The sequence below is a fragment of the Puma concolor genome, chromosome C2 (genome assembly GCF_028749965.1).
Source record: "Puma concolor isolate L17-30 chromosome C2, mPumCon1.1.hap2, whole genome shotgun sequence".
In the NCBI taxonomy this organism is placed as follows: domain Eukaryota; kingdom Metazoa; phylum Chordata; class Mammalia; order Carnivora; family Felidae; genus Puma; species Puma concolor.
Genome location: NC_141675.1, coordinates 93,473,994 through 93,497,478, shown reverse-complemented (window position 1 = coordinate 93,497,478; position 23,485 = coordinate 93,473,994). Strand labels below are relative to the sequence as shown.

Here is a 23,485-nt window from a genome sequence, read left to right as displayed (position 1 = left end):
TTCACCTAATTAGTCTCTATGAAATACCTTTGATGTATAATCTACAATGATTATTACTCATATATAATTTCTGTGTTTTTAGCCTTATCTATGTATCACCTGTATTTTATTACTTAATATTTTGAAAAAATCAACTCACTCTATAATTAAATACATTAATTTAAAAAATTAACTGTCTCTACCATAAGTGAAAAACTAATATCTCTATCCTTAAATAGAAGTTAATCATACAAATAAATGTAGCAGGATGTTAGAATGTGGCTTTTAACCACCATTTTGACTGAGGCTCCAATGCAATATACAATAGATACATTACCAGAGTTAGTATAGATGGACTCCTCCCATGCAAGTTTACAAAGGAAAATGGGGATAACTGGTTCCATGGTTTTTGCATCCCTTAGTCAGATCAGTGATATTTAAAATAGTCGGAGGGTGGAGGGAGAGGAAGATCTGTGAAGGATCTCTTAGGAGGGGTCTGGTGCCAGAGACCCAAGAGAAGGCGTACTGCCTTCCCCTCCAAGCTACTGTGACAAGCTTTGCTGGAAACACACAGAAAGCTATAGAAGGTGTTCCCTGCAATTAGGGGACATAGAACAATGAATGGCAACTGACTCTATCTAAGAAAGGGTGGAAGTTAGAAAGACTGGTTAGGATTGGGCCATACTCCTAGAGTTTGGGGGACAAAGGAGGTGTGACCTATTCCTGTGGACCAGATGTAGGCCACTTGGGAGAAAAACAGCTGGAGTGTAGTCAGATCATCTTGGGTATTTCCACTGAGTGGCCAGGAGAAACTCCAGCAAGAAAAACTAGAGGGAAGTGCTGGCTTCTGAGGGCTATGAAAGGAATCATCCATGACCACTTAGACTAGAAATGCTTGAGTTAAGTGCCCTGCGACAGGGAGTGATAGAAATTTTCATGAAATGCCCAGGCCAAAAGGAGTCCTCTAGCATGAATGATGCCTCAGCAGAGGTGAGTCTGATCACTTTCCCCAACTCTTCAATGAGGGCCAGCAACTCAGTATAATTGCTTTAGGGCACCTGGCTATTCCCAGTTTCCTGGGTGTAGCCCAGGGATGGTGGCCTTTAGTGATTCAGTACTGTATGGACATTGGCATGAAGGTAAAAGGTGAATGGATGCTTTTAGCCTTGTTGTAGGAAGCCATGGTCATTTGTGCAGTCAAGTAAAGTTTGTGAGACATGTCTCCCCTCCCCCCACAAGTGGTAGACAGCACTTGGGCGAAGCCAGGGGCCAACCTGTGAGTGTGGCAGTGGTGAGACTGGGCCAACAGGTAGGTGGCAGTGGTGACTTAGTGGCCCTGGCATTTGTGTGCTGGTTTGTATATTCATCTGTGTACCCTGAACACTTCTTGTTTTCTATTTTCTGTTTTCTCTCTCTGATTTTCATTTCTCTGGGTTTGTTTATTTTTTTTTTTAATTAAAAAAAATTTTTTTAACGTTTATTTATTTTTGAGACAGAGAGAGAGACAGAGCATGAACAGGGGAGGTGCAGAGAGAGAGGGAGACACAGAATCTGAAACAGGCTCCAGGCTCTGAGCTGTCAGCACAGAGCCCGATGCGGGGCTCGAACTCACGGACTGTGAGATCATGACCTGAGCCGAAGTTGGACGCTCAACCGACCAAGCCACCCAGGCGCCCCTGTTTTTTTTTTTTTTAACTTGCCTTCCTATGGACTATGTGAACATTTTTTAGAATTCCATTTTGACTTTTCTGTAGTGATTTGGAGTATATCTCTTTGCATAGCTTTTTTAGTAGTTGCTGTAACAATTACCTTATATACACCTAACTTGTCAGTCTGTTGGTGTCATCATTTTACCAGTTTGAGTAATCTTAGGGAAGCCATAACTCCCTTTATGTCTCTTTACCCTTTCCTATTTATAATATAATTGTCTTAAATATTTTATATTTGAGACATCAGTGTCATAACTTTTGCTGTACTTATCAAACATAATTTCAAAAACTCAAGAGAAGAAAAAGTCTATTGTATTTACCCATATTTTTGCTTACTGTGTTCCTCTTTGCTGATGTTCCAACGTTTCTTCTTTCACTGTTTCATTTCTGTTTAGAGAACTTTGTTTAGACATTTTTAGTGTGGGTCTTCTGATGACTAATTTTCTTAGTTTTCCTTCACCGGAGAATATCTTGATTTCCCCTTCATTCCTGAAGGATATTTTTGCTCGGTATGGGACTCTGGAACTGAAAGTTCTTTCTTTTAATTTTTTTTTTTAACGTTTATTTATTTTTGACAGAGAGAGAGCATGAGTGGGGGAGGGGCAGAGAGAGAGGGAGACACAGAATCCAAAGCAGGTTCCAGGCTCTGAGCTGTCAGCACAGAGCGCGACGCGGGGCTCGAACTCACGAACCGCGAGATCATGACCTGAGCCAAAGTCGGACACTCAACCAAATGAACCACCCAGGGGTCCCTGAAAGTTTTTTCTTTTAAGAACTTGAAGGGGCGCCTGGGTGGCTCAGTCGGTTGAGCGGCCGACTTCGCTCAGGTCATGATCTCGCGGTCCGTGAGTTCGAGCCCCGCGTCGGGCTCTGTGCTGACCACTCAGAACCTGGAGCCTGTTTCAGATTATGTGTCTCCCTCTCTCTGACCCTCCCCTGTTCATGCTGTGTCTCTCCCTGTCTCAAAAATAAATAAAACGTTAAAAAAAAAAAAAAAAGAACTTGAAAAACATTGTGCCACTTCCTTTTGGCCTTCATGATTTCTGATGAGAATTCTACTGCTATACAAATTATTTTTCTGTTATAGGTAAGGTGTCATTTTTCTCTGCTTTTGAGAGCTTTCTTTGTCTTAAGTTTTCCAAAGGTTAATGATGATATGCCTTGGCATGGGTTTCTTTGAGTTTATCCTGTTGGAAATTTGCTAAGCTTCTTGAATCTGGAGGTATATGTCCCTTGCCAAATTTGGGATGTTTCCAATTACTATTTCTTTGAACAATTTTTCAGCCCCATCCTTTTTATTCTCTCCTGGGACTCTGATGACCCAAATGTTAGATCTTTTCTTATGATTCCACAAGTCCAAGGTTCTGTTCAGTTTTTCCAGTGAATGTTTTTTTCCCTCTGTTGTTCAGATTGGGTAATTTCTATTGTTCTATATTTTATGCCATTGTTTCTTTCCTATGTCACCCCCCCCCACTCCCATTATGCTATTGAGGCCATTGACTGAGATGTCTATTTTGGTTTTTGTATTTTCAGTTCTAAAATTTCCATTTGGTTCTTTATGTAATCTGTTTCTTTGCTGAGACCTCTTGTTGGCTGGAGATTTTCTAGTTTTCATTTGTTTTAAACATTTCTAATTGCTCATTGAAGCATTTTTGTCATGGCTACCTAAAAATCTTCTTCAGATAATTCTAACATCTCTGTTATCCTAGCGTTGACATTTATTGATTTTTTTTCATTCAGATTGAGATATTCTGGGCTTTTGGTATGATGAATGATTTTTTATTGATATCCAGACATTTTCATATTATGTTATGAGTCTCTCGATCTTATTCAAACCTTCTGTTTTGTCTGGCTTTTTAGGACACTGCTCTGGTAGGAGAAGGGGACTGACATCTTGTTACTGCCAGATGGATGTAGACATCCAGGTTCCTCACTCAGTTTCCAATGATACCCAAGGCAATGAGCCTTTTGTTACTGTGGGACAGAAATGGGAGTTCTGATTCTCTATGAGTTCTCCACCATCACTGTGCTGGAGGTGTCTTGCTTACCACAAGGCAGTGTGATGGTGAGATTCCTGACTCTACACTAGGCCTCTTAAGATAGCATCCTAGCAAGGAGATTGAGGGATGTCTCATTACTGCTGGGTGGGAATGGAAGTCAGACTCCCCACATGGTCTCCACTGACATTGTTGTACCACCCCAGCAGAGAGATTGGGTGTCTCATTACAGCCTCCCAAAGGTACAAGTCTAAGTTCCCCACTTGGAGTTTGCTGGTTTGAGAGGGGTTGAAGCATGTTTTTTTCCTTTGGTGCTTCCTTGAGGTAGAGGGTGTTTTGCCTAAAAACTGTTTTGCTACAAGGCCCATTTCCTGGTCCTTTGGTTAAAGAGAACAGGCTTTTGATGAGGGTTTTTTTGTTTTTGTTTTTGTTTTGTCTGCAACTGTTTGGCATTTCTGAGCATTGCATGCTTCCTCAGCTCCATTTCTGAGTTGTATGAAACAAAAAGAAAACCCAGGGAGTTCACCACCATGCTGTTCCTTGGATCGCAAAGTCCTTTCTTCTCTCCATCTTTCAGAGTACTCTTATGTTTGTTTTATATTTTATGTCCAGGGTTTTCAGTTGTGCTTACTGGGAGCAATAGGGAAAAGTATATCTCCTCCATCTTCCTGGAAGCAGAAGTCACAGGTATCTTTTAAATGCTAATAAACACTTGGTGATTTGACTTGGGTTTATCATTTCCTCCCTTTCTACTACCCTTCGCACAAAGACAAAAGAATAAAAGCACCAAATTAGTAATATATTTTTAATCAATTAATAATATAAATATATTTAATCAAAAGGCAGTTTAAAGAAAAAAGTAAATAAAATAAAGATATAATTTAAGATACATGTCTATCTACCCACATAGATATTTTTATACAAGTAATCACATGAAAGTTAGCAGATTCAAAAATATGTATACACTGATGCTGCAAATTGGTGAACCGTGGGTATCTTCTAGAGGCTCTCAGTCCTTGGGGTAGAAGCTGATAGTTATACTGGCCAAAAGTCCTGGGCAGAATCAAGAGTAATATGTTCCCTATTCTGCATGCAGGCAGTAGATCAGGGCACTTTGCCTTTTAGTTTCCTAATACACATATTCTTATCCATCTCTCTTCTAGGACAGACACAGCAGGGTAGTCAGACAGACAGATAAAACACATACTCACTGTGACACACTTGAACTAGACTAAGAGAAAAGTGACTAAAAATGGTTTTAATATAAGAAAAGAGTATGTGAACAATTAATTAGGAAGCATGGTGGGGCGCCTGGGTGGCTCAGTCAGTTAAGCGTCCGACTTCAGCTCAGGTCATGATCTCGCAGTCCGTGAGTTCGAGCCCCGTGTCAGGCTCTGTGCCGACAGCTCAGAGCCTGGAGCCTGTTTCAGATTCTGTGTCTCCCTCTCTCTCTGACCCTCCCCCATTCATGCTCTCTTTCTGTCTCAAAAATAAATAAACGTGAAAAAAAATTAGGAAGCATGGTGTGGAACACCAGCATTTGTTGATATTATACTATGAATTGGATACTCTATAAGTATTATCTCATTTAATTTTTAAAAATTTATTTTGAGAGACAAAGAGAGAGAGAAAGAGAGAGCATGAGTCAGGGAGGGGCAGAGAGAGAGGGACAGAGGATCTGAAGTGGGCTCCATGCTGATAGTAGACAGCCCAATGTGGGGCTCAAATTCACAAATCATGAGATCATGACCTGAGCCTAAATCAGATGCTCAACTGACTGAGCCACCCAGGTGCCCCCATCTCATTTAATTTTTAAAGGTTGGTATTATTACTCCCTTTTAACAAGTAAGTAAATTGAGGTTTAGAGAAGTTAAATAGCTTGCCTAAGACCACATCTAATAATTGCAAAGCCCAAATTCAGTTTGTTGGATTTGAAAATCTGCTTTGCTACCTATCTCTCATGGAAGAAGGTGGGATTCTGGGGAAAGTAGTGTTAGGAGATAAGGAAACAGAGATGCTTAATCAGTCTATGAAGTGACCACAGAGGACTGACTGATGTGGCTGGACTTCACTGCATTTTTCAGTCTCTTGTATTCTCACAACTGAGCTGTAGGTTGTCCCAGAGTCTACAACCTTCTCTTCCTAGGATGCACTTTTATTTCAAGAGGAAAGTTTGGGCTGGTTCTGTTCTCTTCTTAGATTTAAAGGGAGTTGGCCGGGTCTTCTCTTCCTGAGTGTATATGACTAAGAGAGATGGGAGGGGGCCCACAGCACAGAAACTCATTGCCAAGAACATCTCAGGGTGGAGAGACCTCTGGAACATTTTTTCCACTCTGCATCAGACAGATTAGCATTTAATTGGTTTCAGCTGTTCTTAACATGCTGCCTAGAAAACTTCGATGTACTTTGCTAAATTCAATATTCCTTATGGCTAACAGATTAAAAGCCAAAAATACTCTTGAAGATCCTTGCTTTGGATCACACTGAGTTCTCTGCTATTGTTCACCCATTTGGAATGCTCTGGGAATGCTAAATACTTTGGATTTTGTATAAAAAAAGAAACAAATTTGTCTGTTATGACTCTTGGAATCAAGATATCTAGATCACAGTCCCAGCTTTTTCTGCATAGCCTGTGACTTCAGTAAACCTCTTCACCTCACTGGACTGCACTCAGTTTCAATCTAGAAAATGAGGAGATTGAGCTCAATGATCTCAAAAGTTGCTTCCATATCTCAGGTTCTGTAATTGTTTTCATTGTTCTGATGTTACAGTACAATTCTGAAAATACAATGATATGATAGTTTCTAATTAAGAAGGGTGCAGGTCAGCAATGGCAAATTGCATCTTGGAACCCATTCAGGGAGGGGGTTCAAAGAACATAAAATGGTTACGGCTTACTCAACAGGTATTTTACTCTTCAAAGGCCAAAGGACAAAAATGAAGGGCTGGGGAGATCTCTGTTTCATGGTGTGTTGTTGGGTAAGGACACTTCAGTCCCCACCCTTCATGTCTCCATCTATGAAATGCAAATAAGAACACCAAACCATTAATGCAAAAATTTTTAAGAGGTTTAGTCAGAAGATGGGATGCAAATAGTGTGTATCAGGCACTGAGGACCACAGCGGGGGTACAGCTACAGTAACTGCTCTTTTCTTAACCATCCCTCCTTGTTCTTCCCCACATTCCCTTAAATTGCTTATCCTCCAGCTTTTCTTTGCTTTTATTTCTTCTCCCTTGCTGAATCACCTTCTTGGATCTTCTCTTTATCACTGCTAATTGATGACAGAGGTGGCACCTAGAGCAGCGGAAAGCTCAGAGAGGTTCTGCCCAGCTGTGTAGGATGACCTGAGGGGGAGCTTCTGAAGCACTGCTTGCCACTCACTTTACAGAAATTACAGGCCAGGCTTTACAGGGTCCCCAGCAGTTATTGCTACCTTATCACCCAATCTCAAATTAGCATTCAATTGACTAATTTTCAGGCTTAATCCTGAAGCCTGGGGGGACTCCCAACCCACCTCTGGCAGACCCAGGAGCTTCCTCACTTACCTCCAGGGCTTTGAGGCCAAATGTGGGTTTACTTGAGCTAGAGCAGAGAGAGAGAGAGAGAGAGAGAGAGAGAGAGAGAGAGAGAGAGATGTGAGGTATCTCTATTAAATGTCTTCTCCATCCTCTAAAGCTAAGGATCCCTCTATGCCTCCATGAAGGCATTAATGCCTGAAATAGCTCACATTGTTGGGCCCATAGCTGGTGGTGCTGCATTCATGGTCCAGGGCCCATTTAGGGTCACAGGCTTTTCAAGGCCAAAGCAAATGCTAGCACCTTGGTGCAGGTACTAACATTGAAGAGCTGTCTGCTTTGGATGAGATGGTTCTCCAGGAGTTCATGCCTCGCATAGGTGGAATAGATTTGTGTCAGCAACACACAGAGCTATGACATTGAAGGCAAGAGTAGATATTGAAAGTTGTAGGCTGCTTGTAAAATTTCATGAAGGGGACTGTATCAACATGGAAACTTCTTCCCTAGGGAAAAATCATGCACTGGGAGTCTAAAGTGTGGGAGAGAGTTTAGTCTTGGTTATTGACTCACCTATTTGGGAATGTCAGCCTTACTAGATTGGAAAATGGATGAACAGTGTTCTTTTCTTCTGGAAATGTCACGTGTCCACCTGAGAGAGGAAGGAAGGCTTGTAGACAGCAAGGTTTGCCCAGTCCCATCTGGCAGGTTTTTGCCATACTTCGAGTAGGACTAGCCTGCACATGCTCTTCTCTATACGTGGTGGAACATTCTAGCTCTCTGAATAGCCGCAAGGGTATAGAACAAAACTGAGCCTATTGAGTGAGCCCACCAGTGCAGCAAGTCCCCAGTGTGTGCTGACCACTTACTTCCTCGGAACCCAGGTCTCACGTGATTATATGTAGAACACCTTACTGAATCTTTCCCTTGCAACTTGGAAATTAAACAGTATTTCAGGCATTATTTCTCTTAAGAGTTTACCCATGGTTGGAAATGTGAAGAGTCCATGGAATAAAAATGAAAACAAAAGAAGATGAAAGTTATTTGTAAACTCTAAAGTGCTGGTGCTGTTTATTTGTTGTTGCTATATAAACCCCATGGACGCTCCCCTGGTGGTCCCTATATTCTGTGTGCTGAGTCAGGGAACAGGGCCCTGTCAGCTGGTGACTTATATGCTCATATTCCCTGAGGAGAAGCCCAATCCTGTTCTTGTAGCCTGGCCAGCCTTGGCAGGAGGCCCAGGCTCATTAGGTCCTGATTGTGCTTTTCCTCCTCAAAGTCCTAGCGAGGCCCATGCACATTGACCCCAGGCACTTTCTCTCATTTTCCAACCTGGATTCACCTTCAGTTAAACATGGGTGATGGGAGATCACATCGTTTTCTTCTGTTTGATTATAAAGAGAGAACTTGAGGGAGCATGTATTCCCGCAGTCCCTCCCTGCTCCCCACACATTGCTCTGGCTCAGGTGTCAGAGAGGAGGGTGTGGTTGGAGTCATGCCCCAAGGCCCCCCAGCTCTCCCACACAGCCTCTATTTCTCCTTTGAGTCCCCTTCCCAGCCCTTCTGAAGGCTTCTCTTTCTTTCTCTGGCATCCTTTCAGTCTGAACTCATGTAAACTATTCATGAGCCAGGCAGCATTATCCGATTTTTATAAACTCCACGATAGAGGTTTGTAAGAAAGCAAGCCCTGGTTGTGAAAGAGACCATGAACATCAAGTTCTCATACTGCTGCTTTAGAAACAGGTTTTATTAAAAACTGATTAGAATTTTTCTGGGTAAGGACTGCTAAAAATATTAGGAACTGACTTGAAAACTCTACACTTCATTATGTTCATTTTCCCCAGTTTATTTGTTTACAGCCAGAAAATCTGACATATCTTAAGTTGCTTGCTTTTGCCATAGGCCATAAACTTAATTTTTAGCTGCTGCACCTTGGAAACCTAAGACACTTAGACCATTGTTATTTATATTCAGGAAAAATTTTTATTGTAATCAATCAGGTTTACTTTACCAGTAATTAGGTCAGCTGGGATAAATCTTCATCCCCCCACCCTTTTTTAGTGGTGATTACATTATGAGAACTATTATATCCCATGATTATGCATTTGGATATTGTGCACTAACAGAAGAAAAACAATGAAATGAAATGAAATGAAACGTATAGGAGAAAACTCGATTCCCCTCTCCTCCCCATGCCCCTTTTTGGCTATTTGAACATAAACAGTTTTATTAATGTCCAGGGGAGTTTAAATTCTTCTTGTTAGGATGACTATTCTTTCCTAAGTGAAGATTTGTGCTCTGAAGTCATTGTATTCTTGGGCTTTGGTCCAAAGTGACTTCATTTTCTGCCTGCTGGGATTTCGGAGAGACTGCTAATGTAAAGGCGGCAGATTTGTGAGCCAAAGATGTCTTTTTTTTTCTGACTCATGTTAAATAGGACTGAACTGTGTGTTAAGATACAGCAAGTTTCTCCAACATTTCAATTAAGTGTTGCAGAATTCTACTTGGCCCAACCATGGAGTTCATTAAAATGTACATTATAGATCTGATAAACTTAACAATAAATTGGCATTGGGAAGGCACAGGAACAACTACTAAAACTCTAAAAATAACAGTTCTCAGAGAACAGTTCTCAAACTCATATTAAACACATCAGAATTAATTTCAGCTGCATCAAAAAGCTGGCATGCAAGTCAGTCCAGGATTTTTTTTAATTGGTTTGAATAGAATGGCAAAATAATTCTAGGGTTTTGAGATGGAAATGAAGAGTTTACTATTCATGAGCCCATTTATTAAGAATGATGCAGCCATCTCAGCCAGGAACATCAAGCCTTGTAGAATTTGACACCACTGTGAAGCAGGTTAACACTCCAGGGAGAGTATGAGCTAGAAAAAACTGTCAGTTATAAGTTCTTTCTCTCTAGTCAGTTACTCCAGCCTTCTGGAAGAAGAAAAGTTTCAGAAGTCACCTTAAAAGATAATCCAAGATATACAGAAACAATTTTTGTAGAAGGGTGTTTATTGCAACATTATTTATCATAGTGAGAAACTGGAAACAGCCAAAGAGCCAGAAAGGGGATTGGTTAAACAAACTATGGTACAGTTACACCATGGAATACTACACAATCATAAAATAATGTTATGTTGTAATTTTAAAACTCAGAAGAAAATTTTATGATTAATATATTTTTTTTCAGTTTATTTATTTATTTTGAGAGAGACAGTATGAGCAGGGGAGGGCAGAGAGAGAATCCCGATGCAGGGCTCAAACTCACCAACTGAGATCATGACCTGAGCTGAAATCAAGAAGAGTTGGAGGCTCAACCAACTGAGCCACCCAGGCGCCCTAGAAAATTTTATGGATATATTAAGCTACTTTTTATATATGGAGAGAAAAAAAAAAAGTAAGCTAAAAAAATAGTAGACTCCAAAAGTTAATCGTGGCTGTCTCTAGGGCAATGCCAAAAAAGCTGAATTTTTCTCTCTGCCCTTTTCTATAAATCCTTTGTAATCAAAGAAAAGAGAAATAAATGCCACAAAAATATATTTTGTTTGCAAAATCTGCCAAGAGATGGTGAATCTTTTAATCTCTTATTTTTAAACTAGAACTCTCAAATTATGTGGCTTTTTAGAGATTCATCTACTTTTGTATTTCTCATCAATGTTTAAAAATATCTGTCATTTCCTATCATATTTGGAAGTTTTCTGCTCTCCATTTACACAATGCCCTGGGGAAATTAAATTTGACCTTGTCAAAGTCATCAGAAAAGCCTTAATCTTGTTTCTGTGTGAAACCTCTTTAAAAGTTGTTAGGTGGTGTGAATAGGCTGTTAGATTGGTCAAGAGGCCACCAGCACTGAAATAAAATGGTTTTTTATCACTGCAAAAACCTCCATGGATAAACTCCACCCTCAAAGCAACATACAAACCCCAGAAACTCAAAAGAAGACATATATGCTAAGCCAGAGTGCTCCTGCATGCAGAGCACAGATGAAACCACTTGTTTGAAGATGCAGGATTGAGGCTTCAATCCATAAGACCGATCTGGGTGAACATCAGGCCTTAGGTTAAACCACTCTTGTATGGGAGGATCCCTGTGCACAATTTCACAGCACAATGTGAATGACTCTTGGTTAGATGGGAAATCCTACTAAGCCCTATTATCCAAGATTGTCGGGAAACTACAGTGTTACTGTATTAGCTGCTCTTGATTTGAGACACATGTGTCAAAAAAAACTACTCAATCCCCACCCCCACCCCCCCAAACAGCACAAAGAGGGGCATTCTAAAATCACAACTCAGCAATACTTAGTCCTTAGTGCTCCTCCCACCACAGCTGTCTGCCCAGGACCTGTGGCAGTGCGTCATGTTTCATGTTTCCTACCTCCACGTTGCACTCCAACGTGCAAAAAGGATGATGGAGCAGCATTTCTCTGTGCTTCCAGCCGTAGGTTGCCCTGGTTGCATGCTCTAGGGAAGGAGACAGCAGAAACTCCAGGCCACAGAGGCATGGCAGGGTGGCGTGGAGTGGTGGGGTACAGGAGGATGCAGTGGCCGGGTGCCCCTACCATGGGGATAAGGAGATCTAGGTCAGAGGAGCGGACGAGTAAAGTGAGGAAGAACAGAGGGTGACTAGAGAGGGGGTTAATAACGTGGGCAAGGTCGGGGCACCAAGCAGCGCAGAGGTGGAGAGGAGAGTGGGTGGGTGGCCCCGGGGCAGGGGGCGGGGTGAAGAACTGCTAGACGGTCAGGTGGGAGGCTTGGTGGGTAAAGTAGAGGTTCTTTGGACAGGGATCTGTGGATTATAGTTTTAGTTTTGTGTGTTTGAAAAATATGTTTATTTTTCTCCATCACTCAAATGGTGGTTTAGCTGGATAGATCAGTCTAAGTTGAGAGTTTTGTTCATCCAGTTTTGTTCACCTTGAAGCTGCTTTTTCCATCATTTTGTGGCATTTAATGTTGCTTCTGAGAAATCTGGTAGTATTCTGTGTGTGTGTGTGTGTGTGTGTGTGTGTGTAGGAGAGAGAGAGAGAGATAGAGAGAGGGAGAGAGGGAGGGAGAGAGAAAGAGAGAGAGGGAGAGAATCTGTATTTTCTTTCTGGCACGTTAAGATTTCCTTTTATTCTTTATGGTCTAAGTCTCATTACAAGGTGGGAATTTATTTTTATTTATCCTTTTGTCACCAAGAGCAAACTTTCAATCTGATGACCTATGGCTTTCTTTCCCTCTGGGGAATTCTTAGCCATTGCTTTATGCAAAGCAACTTACATGGCTTCTCTGTCATTCTTCCCATTCTCTTTTTTTGGGGTCTCATGTTGTATGCATGTAATCACTCTTTTGTATATTTAAACTCTCTGTCTCTCTGTTGAACTTGGGGTGAGCACCTTAGGTTTGATCTTGCCAGTCACCGGTGCTTCCTTTACTGAGTCTAAAGTTCATTACACCTATTAAGTCGTTTTTAAAATTCCAAGGGCTACCTTTTCATTTTCAAGAGTTCTATTGGTTATTTTGCACACCTATCTATTCTTGCTTCATTTATGCCTGATTTTGTTCCGTATGGCTTTTCATAACTGTTAGTCTCTTATCTCTTTCAGCTTCCTTGTTTTAAACAATTTGTTATGCTATCCATTAAAATTAATTTTTTTCTGCAGAGAATTCATGTTCTGATTTAATGCTTTATTGACTGTATGTTTTTAGGTTAGGATTTCATGGATTTTAGAATTTTGATCTGCAAGCTTATTTTGAATTGGAATATTTTTACTGTTGTTTGTTTTTAATCTGCTTTTTTCCCCCCCTCTCTTCTATTTCTCTAAATCCATTTGGTTTTATAGTTGTCTCTTTACTTGGCCCCCTGGAATTCCATTTCAGAACCAGCTGCTATAAAGGCAGGTCAAGGCTCTTGGCCAAAGTGATGTCAGAGATAACTTGGGTCCAGTCACTGGGCCAACACATGGCTTGGTTCTTTTCCTGGTTTCATGACTAGATCGCTTTTCATCGCCCCAGGTACACAGACTCTCCTAACTCATACACAGCTCAGGCAGTCTCTCTCAGTTGGTCACCCCAATTTAGGTCCCTTGTTGCAAGTGGAGTAGGCTCCCTGTCTAGCAGTCACCACTTCCTAATTCTGGGCCTGGAGACCAGCAGGTCCATGGCTTCAGCCCAACTCAGTCTTTGGAATTCTGTTGCTTTTCCTTGTCCACAGAGATAGCAATCCTTTCTTTCCCCCGGAACTCTGTAATGTCATTTTTGTTTCCTTTTTTATAGTTTATATTTGCCACATGTTAGGGGAAGAACAGCAATGCCAAAATGTGAACTTTGTGTCCCATTTATTAAAAGTCCATGGGGCACCTGGGTGGCTCAGTTGGTTGAGTGTCCGACTTCGGCTTGGGTCATGATCTCACAGTTCATGAGTTTGAGCCCCTCATCGGGCTCACTGCTGTCAGCTCAGAACCTGCTTCAGATCCTCTGTCTCCCTCTCTCTCTGCTGCTCCTCTGCTCATGTCCTTTCTTTCAAAAGTAAGGTAAAACATTTTAAAAAAAGTCCAGCAGCTCTTTTTAAACATTTACCTTGCCATGATTTTACTTTTCTCTAACAGATGAGTAACTTTTAATTAATACACTGGCCATGGTTTGTAATGTTAAGGATTAAATGAGAATTTTATATTTAGCATTAGAACAACTTGCTGGCTATAAAAATAATAAGGCATGATTTTCCTTATCAAGGTTAAACTGTTCTTACTGGATCAAGAACTGTATATCTGAGTCAATTTGCAAATTCAGTGGTCCCCCAAGACCTAAAATCCAGAAAAAGCTAAGGATATTCTCTTAAGATTCTTAAAAAGATATGTAATCATAGGATTTTACAGCTCAAAGGAACATCAAAGATCATATATCATTAGCTCCTCATTTCTGGACCTGGAAAAGGAGACAGAGAAATTAAAGGTCTTGCTCAAGGTTACCTGGTAGCAAAGCTGGGACTTGAATAATTGGGTTCTCCTAGATTTGCATTTCTTCAACAAAGTTGTCCGCAGTATATATCAGAAGTGAGAGAACTAGGCTGCTTGATAAATGACATCCACTACGATGCTTAATTATTTACAAAGTGGAGGCATTTTACAGAACAAACCACATCTAGCTTTCTAGAGGTCTCGATTTCAATCTACTGTGTGTTTTTCAAATGAAAATATGTGTGTACCAGCATTTCTTGGTAATAGAAAAGAGTCAGCCAATACACTCCTTATTCTGTCCTTCACATGGGTATATCCCATGAAGTATTTTAGATCAATATGGGAATAAAAAATAAGAATAGATATGAAAATATTTCAGGGTCTACAGTTACAAGCATCAGAAGATGATTCTAGGTAGAAAGTAACTTATTACAAGGATTTTGTGTAGCTCATAAAATTGTTGAAAGGCTAAAGAATCAGACCATGGGGGCACCTGGGTGGCTCAATTGGTTAAGTGTCAGACTTAGGCTCAGGTCATGATCTCACGACTCGTGAGTTTGAGCCTCTCATGGGGCTCTGTGCTGACAGCTCAGAGCCTGAAGCCCGCTTTGGATTCTGTGTCTCCCTCTCTCTCTGCCCCTCCCCAGCTCACTGTCTGTCTCTGTCTCTGTCTCTCTCTCTCCTTCAAAAATAAATAAACATTTAAAAAAAAAAAAAGAATCAGGCCATGGGATAAGCTTTCAGAAATGGGGCCCCAAACTGTAGAGCCAGCCTGCTGAGACAATCACTACTGCTGAAGAACTGAACACTAGTTGGTATAGTGAACCAGATGCTTATAGGAACTGGGCTTTACAGTTGTCCCCAGCGTCAATGCCATTGGTGTGCAGAGCATACCATCCTGTGAATGATACCTCTGGAATTGTGCAGCCATGGGAGCTGAACAGTAACCCTGCTGATCCTGAAAACCAGTCTCCTCTAACCATTTTCTGCAGCAATATGGATTCTATGCAGAGCTTCCTTCTTTTAAGTGGGAATCTGCTGTGCTTGCATATGTCTAATTGATGTACTCTGGCTTGTATGCTAATAAGCTAGCTGTAAACGAGGGACCTGGGAAGCAAGTTTTCTTTCTGCCCTGGCTCTGAATATGGAAATGTCTCCAAATTTAGCAACCATGTTCAGGTACCAGGCAGCTAGGAAGTTTGCTAACATGTACTACATTTAATTAAATACACTTTCCAAACAAATGAAGGAGAAGAAATGCTCATGGGGCATGCATATGGGGCAAGACCAGCGCTAAATATTCTCTATTTACTCCTCTGACATCACTCTCCACTCTTCTCCACCCTGCCCTGTGCCATCTGGAGGCTGATCTACAGGGACTGCATCAACCAGCTTCCTTGCCCTCTGCTTCCTGTTGGGTTTGGTCAGTGGGAGGGGCTGGCAGGAAATGGAAAGGTAGCAGAAGGGCGGGGTTTGGGTATTTAGTCCTCCAATTCCCTCCTGGCTGGACTGCAGGTTGTTCCTCTCCTGAAAGGTCTCTGTGGGGTGATCCTCTTTTACAGCTGTGGTTCTGACTACCACTCCTTTTTCCTGCCCCTTCAGGTTCTTGCTATTGCTAGCCCTGGGGCACTTATCCAACCCTTGTAGCTTCTCTTTCCCCTTTCCACATCTTATAAATAGCTTCACTTAAACTCTCCTCAATTATCCTATTAGCATGTTCTATCAGTTCCTTGCCAGGATCCTGAATAATATCTCCATCCCCAATGTGACATATGCTGGGGATCTTATTTTCTCATCTCGCCAAAGTGCTAGAATGTATTTCCTTTTGTTTTCTTCTCAAACCCAAATCACAGATAATTGAATTCTATGAAAATAATATTTTAAAAATATGACAGTAGGAAAAATCTGTCATTAGGGTTTCAAAATTTATTTTGTATAGCTATAACCTGGCCATGCATCATAAAAAGTACCCCCAACCAAATCATGAATTTGGGTTTCCATTTCAGACCCAGAGGGAGACTGGGTCATATATATCTTTTTTAAAAAGTGTTTTGGCTAGTCCTGAGGCAAACACAAAGATGTTAAAGATGAAGGAGTCACAGAAACAATACAAAATGATAGATACTGCTCCTGCCTTTCCACATATTCCAATGGACATATTGCCTCCTTCAAAGTACCACAACTATGAGGAGGCTAAAATTAATACCCTGAGTGGATTTTCTTTTACAGAGAGAAAAATTGTGTGTCTGAATTCTCATAAAACTCTACAAAGGACTTCCTTGCTGAAATAGCTGTTTTCCCCGGTTGCTTCTGATTGATGGATAATTTCCTCTCACATTTTAACAGATGTCTTAGCCATTTCTGCCACCTGTAACATAGAATCCTCTACACCTGAAACCTTTACTAATATGATATAATAATGAGTCAATTGAAATTCTACTCCACTTGGCTTACAAAAATTTCCAAGGAAACAAGGTCAAATAAAGGTAACAAATAAAAAATCAACTGTTAGTATAGGTTCAACTGCGCCCCTTCCTTATCTACTCTTGGAGTTATGTATGTGATCATGGGTCTTCAGAATGATGGATGATGGAACTACATTATCTATGATCTCAAAAAATGGTTTTATTATGTTTAATATTACTAATGCCTTTTGCATGCCTAGATCTTCTCCACATTTTATGGGAAATGAAGAAATATTATGCAGTGCTTACTCTTAAAGAGCTTACAATATAATGGAAATGGCAGTGAAAATTATTGACATAATATTAAATGCTTAATTGCTGTCATTCAATGGAGAGAAGTTCAGAGAAATCTGGTATGTTTCTGTATGATATATTTCATTGTTCCTAATTGGTCAACCAGCTAAGACCAGTCAATCTTTTTTTTTTAATGTTTATTTTATTTTTAAGAGAGAGAGAGAGAGACAGAGTGTCAGCGGGGGAGGACAGAGAGGGAGGGAGACACAGAATGTGAAGCAAGCTCTGGGCTCTGAGCTGTCAGCACAGAGCCTGATATGGGGCTTGAACTCACAAACCATGAGATTATGACCTGAGCTGAAGCTGGACTCTTAACTGACTGAGCAACCCAGGCATCCCCTCAGTTGTTTATTCTTATCCTTTTCATAATACTTTATCAACTATGTCTTATATTGTCTATATATACACCTCATAAAAATTGTTGAATAAGACAAGGATATGTACAGAGCAAGGACATATAATTAGCCTTAGAGGCCTTCTATATGATTGGATATTGATCCACTAACAGATTTTTGAATGCAATTGTCTGGCAGGCCGTTTACAAACTGGGCAACACCCTTTCATCTTGCTCAAATAAATACTATGAACATCTTTGCAAAATATTGTCATTAAAAAATTGTGCTTGGTACTCTTATCTTTTATCTCTATCAAAAAATAATATGAAGTCAATTTAACCTGTTTTAATCGTTAGCTCACCAATGTTTATGTAATATGCATCCCAGGGTATTGCAGAAAGTAATACAAGCTTGCTCACTCTAAGGATTCCATAATCCATTTTTTTTTTCTGTTTTTAGAAAAATCTGTGTTTTTTGCCTGGCTTAGATTTCTGGCACCTGTCCCATTTTCTGTTTCACTGAGACACGAGGCAGTGTTTCTGAGACCTATAATCTTTGATTGAGTCTGCAAAGCCTGTATACTGGGTTCTCTCTGATTCTCCTCATTTAGGTAGGACTCCAATTTATTCTCTGTGGTATCTGTTATACCCTCCTCAGTTTGAAGATCACGTTCCTTGTTGGAGAAGAAAGAAGCAATTGAGTAACTCTGCCTTTTGTCTGTTATCATTTAACAGGATCTTCTCTAAGCAGTTAGCTTATACTTTTCTTCATCTTCTTGCTTCAAACTGTGTGTATTTTCAAAGACTTCTCTGTGGCTCTTATCATCTGGCACTCTTCACAGCCTTCTGTCACTTTCTTACAGGGTTTGTACAATTTTCTTATTCACTTTGGTTGGTGTCTTCTTTTATCGTTTGTACGTGTCATTTCAAAATATAGACTCATCAGAGAACTCTATGGTGGGTCATATTAGTTTCTGCAGGTAATTATTATACTAGAGAGTTTAATTTTTCAGAATATCACAATTTAAAAAACCCAATATATTCCTTTTGATTGCCTCTGGTCTTGGGGTTATGTTTATATTTCCATGAGCCTTTGGAAGTTTGTTTTCCTAAAGCCTCAATTACATGTCTACTATAGCCAAAGGTTCTTCTTTTTTTTCTACTACAGATTCTAGGAGGACTTGCTTCCTTTCTTTCATCTCCAGGAAAGCAAGGACTACATTTTATTTCGTATGTTCGTTGAAATATTTTCATCATATAAACATCACCAGCAAAGCCTTCTTTTCTGGTCAGAATCGAGGCTAGGGTAGCACTTCCCTTCCTTCTTTCTTGTACTTTCTGAAAGATAAAATGATCAGGCAGGCAAGTCAAGAATGTATTAAATTCTAAGATTGTTGCAGAGATTTTGAACAGATGTCTAAGTACTTGAAGTAACACATCAATATTACATCTTGCCTGTGTGACATTTTTATCATTTGATTTAGGAAAGCATCCCCCAGCTCCTCTTCTTAGCCTGGCTTTCTTAGCACGCTCCTACAAATGGCAGAAATCTCTCACTTGTGTTTAATCTTCTCCATATGCTGTACTTGTGGATTCCATATCTTTGCAGTTTTGACACATGGTGGTACTATATATCCATTTTTATCAGATCTGTTTATATTGAAAACCATATACCATTTCATTGCTTAAACCAGTTCTATTTCCCCAAGTTTCAGGGACATCTAGGAAATTCTATTTATATGTGTGGTGTATCCACACATGATGTATTACCCATTTCCCTTCAGGAATACAGGAATTATTCCCCAGTCAACTGAACTCAAATTGAGAGACATTCTACAGTATACCTGAGAAGAATTTCTCAAAAATGTCAGGCTCATCAAAAACAAGAAAAGTCTGAGAAATTGTCACAGCCAGAAGGGCCTTAAGGACACATGATTGGAACTTAATGTGATATCTTAGACAGGATCCTTGAACAGAAAAAATAAAACTAATGAAATCCAAATAAGGTATGGAGTTTAGTAATAATGTATTATACATCCCTTCATTAGTTGTGACAAATGTATGATAGAGATACAGATGTTAACCACAGAGGCACCTGGATGTGGGATATACAGGAATTCTGTATTAATTTTGCAACTTTTCTGTAAATCTCAAACTATTCTAAAATAAAAACGTATATTTAAAAACTAACAAATTATTACTCCAGCTCCTGGGAATGTCACTGAAGCGGGTCTTTGCCCGTTGGTCTCTTCTAGGACTGCCTTAGTTGAAGACAGCTGCCTCATCTCCCAAGGCAAGTCCCTTGCAGGGTGGCCTGCATCCAATGACTGATTAATGTGGGGATGAAAGGTCAGCCCCTCTTGCTCCAGTTCAGGACAGCTCTGGAGGGTGATCACATCCTCAGAACTCCTCAAGCAGGTTTGGCTGAGGCATTCCATGGAGACGGCATCAGAGCACCACTTCCCCCTCTGTTCAGTTCTGCTTCTTCCTTCCCATCCGCAGGTGTTAACACCAAGAGCAGTCTCTAATAAACTCCCTGCAAGCTTATCTCCAGCTCAGTTTGCTTCCTGAGAAACCCAACCTGGGACTATCTGCTTGTTTTAAAGTTTCAGTTACATTGTATTATCTTGTATGTTGAAACATGAATATTGGAGCCTTAAAGTGTTATCCAGTATTCCTGGATGATATGACACTGACATGAGCCAGGTTTTCTTTTCTTTTTTTTTTAATGTTCATTTATTTTCGAGAGACAGAGCATGAGTGGGGAAGGGGCAGAGAGTGAGAGGGAGACAACGAATCTGAAGCAGGCTCCAGGCTCTGAGCTGTCAGCAGAGCCCAATGCGGGGCTTGAACCTATGGACTGTGAGATCATGACCTGAGCTGAAGCCGGTTGCTTAACCAACTGAGCCACTCAGGCACCCTGATTTTCACTTTCTTAATCCTCCAAAGGCACAGCTTTCAGCCGGAAGAGCCAAGATAGTGCTGGTGCAGTTGGTACTCTGCCTGTCACCCTCCCTAACTAGCAGGGTCCTCTGTCTGAGGGTCTTCCACTGAGAGGATTCAGCACGAGGCACCCTGTCAAGGAAGGGTCCAGTGGGCTCACATCATTGGAGGGGTTCTTGGGGGCCAATGAGCCCTGTGTGTCAGTTTGGGTCCTCTGGGGAGCATGATGGGACAGAGTCAGGAGTCAAGATAGAGAGGGAGGAAGCAGGCTGGGGCAGGGAAAGATTTCAGATTGTGAAGTACTCTGACACCTGTGAAAGGAAAGTAGCGCAGATGCAGAATTGGGCAGAGCCCCAGATTGTGCTGCAGATCTAGCAAAGTCTCGGCCAGTCCAATGGGGGAGATTTGCAGCAAAGACTGCTTATTAGGGTTGTCCTGCAATGGGCACAAGTGGCTGGGCCCTAGCACACCTGCTCAGGGTGCTCATTGACTGGGGACTGCCTGCGAAGTGCATGGCCTGGGCTTCAATGTTGAGGCAGATCCCAAAGGTGCTACAGCTGGAGGGCGTCAGAGAACCACTCCTTGCATCTGACTGGTAACTTGTTTCTTGATGAGAGATCCAAGTGGTGTACCTCCATGGCTGCCATAGTCCTCCCTCTGGCATTAGGGTCTCCTTCTCTACACATATTCAGGGAGCAGTCCCTCCATGGTTCCAGTGGACCCCTCTTCCTGAGGGAAAATGTAGAAGAGGGGGGCTAGTGGAAGAAATGCAGCCTACATGGTGCACAATACCATCCAGAATGGGGTTCTCATTGCCAGTGAGACAGTGAGGATAGAGGCACAGCACCTCATCTTATCATCTGCTTTCTTGAACCATTGTCTACATTGCTTATGGCAACTGGGTCCTCCAGGAAGCAGATGTTGAGACACAGCCAGGAGTGTAAGACATTTATGGGAGGTGGGGAACAATGCCTGAGAAAGATAAAGGGAAGGAGGAAGAACAAGGTAGAGCAAGCCTTTCAACCATGATGCAGATCTGACATCTGCGAAAGGAAAGAGGGAAGGAAGCAGGATTGAGGAGCAAGACCATCAGGCTGTGGTGTGGATCTGACAGTCTTGGCCAGCCCAGTGGGAGCTCTGCATCAAAAATGATCTGTTACAGGAGTCCTGCATGTGGTGGGAGTGGCCAGGCTCTGGCCCCTCCATGCTCAGCCCTTGACTGGGGCTGCCTGGCAGGAGCACCGCCTTGGTACAGCAGCTGCAGGCAGTGGCGAGTTCTTTCTTGAAGCAGGAATCTGAGCCGAAGGCCTCTGTGCCATCCCTCCCCCCCCCCCCCCCGCCCCGCCATTGCTCCAGCATGCTAACGCAGGCCCCAAGGCAGTGGGGAGCCAACTCGCACCCCCCTCTGATGGCACGGTCACACATCCTGCTTGACCATGGTTTTACAAGGTAATGTATCATCAGGGGGCCTAAAAGTCTAGTTTGAGGTGGAGGGAGGAAGCTCTTGTCTGTAAAATAAAGCATTCAGTCTTATGAGGAAGCTATCTTCCTAGGACGTGAAGAGAATATGTGTTCCTCAGTTTTTAGTGGAGTGGGATGTCCTGCTGTTGCTTTTTTTCTTTAAAAAAAGTGATAAATTTGACATTCAACATTGTATAAGTTTAAGGTGTCCAGCGCTTACTTTGGTATATTTGTATATTGTAATATGATTGCCAGTGTAGCGATATTTATCACATTATCTAATTATAGTACAATGTTATTGCCTATATTCACAATACTGTACATTAGATCTCTATAACTTATTTACTGTTAAGAATGCCTTTGTTATTTTGAATGGGATTGTGTTGAATCTGTAGATGGCTTTGGGTATTACGGTCATTTTAACAATATTAATTCTACCGATCCATGAACACAGGATGTCTTTCCGTTTGTTTGTGTCTTCCTCAATTTCTGTCAGCAAAGTTTTGTGGTTTTCATTGTACAGATCTTTCATATCCCTGCTTAAGTTTATTCCTAAGTATTTTGGGTTTTTTTATGCTATTTGAATAGGATGATTTTTTTTCTGATGTTTCATAAATAGTGTAAAGGAATGCAATTGATTTCTGCATGTTGATTTTGTATCCTGCATTTTTACTGAAGTCATTGATTAATTCTAACAGTTTCTTGGCTGATTCTTTGGAATTCTGTACATACAAGATCATATCATCAGCAAGTAATGACAATTTTACTTCTTCCTTTCTGTCTTGGATGCTTTTTATTTCTTTGTCTTGCCTAAACTAGGACTTCCAGTACTATAATGAATAGGAGTGGTGAGAGTGTACACCCGTGCCTTGTTCCTGATCTTAGGGGAAATGTTTTCAATTTCTCTCCATTGAGTATAATGTTAGCCGTGTGTCTGTCTTATATGGCCTTTGTTATGTTGAGGTATGTTCCTTCTATACCTGTATGTTAAGGTGGGTTTTTTTTCAAGTCAGTCTTCCTTCCTTCCTTCCTTCCTTCCTTCCTTCCTTCCTTCCTTCCTTCCTTCCTTCCTTTCTTTTGAAAGAGAGACACCACAAGCAGGGGAGAAGCAGAGAGGGAGGGAGGAGAGAGAATGGGAATCTTAAGCAGGCTCCATGCCCATTGCAGAGCCTGATACAGGACTCGATCCCACTACTGTGAGACCGTGACCTGAGCTGAAACTTAGAATTGGACTCTCAACTGGCTGAACCACTCAGGTGCCCCTGTTAAGGTTTTTATCATGAAAAGATATTGTGTTTTGTCAAATGCTTTTTCTGCATCTATTGAGATAATCATGTGATTTTTGTCTTTCATTTTATTGGCGTGATGTATTACATGTATTGATTTGCCTATGTTAAATCATCCTTGCATCCCATGGATAAATTCTGCTTGGTCATAATAGTGTGTAATCCTTTCAATGTGTTCTTGAATTTTGTTTACTAATATTTTGCTGAGAATTTCTGCATCTGTATTTATCAGGGATATTGGTCTGTATACTTTTTTTCTTGTGGTATCCTTATCTGGTTTTGATTTCAGAGTAATGCTGGCCTCACAGAATGAGTTTGGAAGTGTTTCCTTCTCCTCTATATTTTAGAAGAGTTTGAGGAAGATTGACGTTAATTCTTTAAATGTTGATAGAATTCTCCAGTGAAGCCATCTGATCCTCAAGTTTTCTGTGTTGGAGGTTTTTTTTTTTTTTTTTTTACAGATTCAATCTCTTTACTTGTCAATCTGTTCAGATTTTCTATTCCTGATTCAGTCTTGGTAGATTGTGTGTTTCTAGAACCATATCCATTTTGTCTAA

At 41.1% G+C, this 23,485-nt stretch overlaps 1 long non-coding RNA gene across 3 annotated transcripts in view; it reads right to left on the bottom strand.

Annotated features, from left to right (window-relative positions):
• Nucleotides 1–5,335: 5,335 nt before the first annotated feature.
• Nucleotides 5,336–23,485, bottom strand: part of LOC147577427 (uncharacterized) — a 73,565-nt gene continuing 55,415 nt past the window's right edge. For all 3 annotated transcript variants that reach the window (XR_015240283.1, XR_015240282.1, XR_015240284.1), the window contains exons 3-5: nt 7,772–7,850; nt 7,232–7,268; nt 5,336–6,701 (exon numbers count right to left, since the gene is read on the bottom strand). This is a non-coding gene — a long non-coding RNA (uncharacterized LOC147577427). The remainder of the gene's footprint in view (nt 6,702–7,231; nt 7,269–7,771; nt 7,851–23,485) is intronic.